Genomic DNA, 1,112 nt, shown 5'->3' with positions numbered 1-1,112 from the left:
GTTTAGTCTGATCGGCTGTTCTTCTGAAAATCGATTTTGAAGTAACAATCATCGAAGACCGACTTGATTTTGACAGATACTTATAATTACCGCTGCATTAAAAAAAAGAAATAAAAGACCAACTAGATTTTGACAGATACTTAGCATGCTTACCGCTGTATCTTAAAAAAAAATAAAAAAAAAAAATAACGAATTAATTAAAATTATTCATGATGTAAAAGCAGGGACTTATATAGGTCCCAGGTAAAAGTCAATCTTTGAAAACTAAACATTTGTATACCAGTACACCCCCCCCCCCAAAAAAAAACCCAGCGAGATTATCTGACTTAAAGTTATATTCCCGTGAATTCTGTAGTGGACTGCTTCTTTTAACACATGAAATATACACAACATTTTTACAAAAAAGTAATGTATTTTGTGTTCATGGATAAAGATAATTTAAGAACAAATTGATTTTGGGTATTGAAAATTTTAGATATTGCACAAGGACTTGCTCCCGGTGTGTAAAAATTATAATATATTTTTCAAACATCATATATACACTAAAAATAAAAACACCGCATGTAATAATGATTTATTATTTTTGTTTTAAATAATATATGGCACTGATAAAGGATGTTTTATTTTATTATCACTGTAGATGATTTAAAAAAAATAATTATTAGACACTGGGAGCAAGCCCCTGTGGCTGTTAGCTAACGTTGTTCTCAGTATTCTCAAGTTTATGCATGCTGTCAAAAAACTCGTAGAAATTACGATCGAGAAAAAATTATGAGTCAGAATAAATTTTGCGTAAATGATTTTAAAACAACTAAAAGTTAGTTCAAAGATTCTATATAAGATGCTTAAAAGTTAAATGAGATTTGACCATTAAGACACCATTAAGCTCAGCTTAATGGTGGCTTAATGGTAGCTTAATGAAGTTTGGCCATTAAGCACCTGTAAGTTGCAGCTTAATGGTGACTTAATGGTGGCTTAAAGGAATTAACTTCTTTAAGCCACCATTAAGTCACCATTAAGCTACCATTAAGCGATTGCTAAAAGGTGGTCTTTCGTCTTGTGCGTCTTTTTATATCTTGCTTCTGTAAAACAAAGTAAGGTATGCCCTTGCG

Source organism: Saccostrea cucullata, unplaced genomic scaffold (assembly GCF_032062105.1).
Source record: "Saccostrea cucullata isolate Sc308-1 unplaced genomic scaffold, CSIRO_AGI_Scuc_v1 ctg13589, whole genome shotgun sequence".
NCBI lineage: Eukaryota > Metazoa > Mollusca > Bivalvia > Ostreida > Ostreidae > Saccostrea > Saccostrea cuccullata.
Note: the sequence above shows the minus strand (reverse complement) of the source record.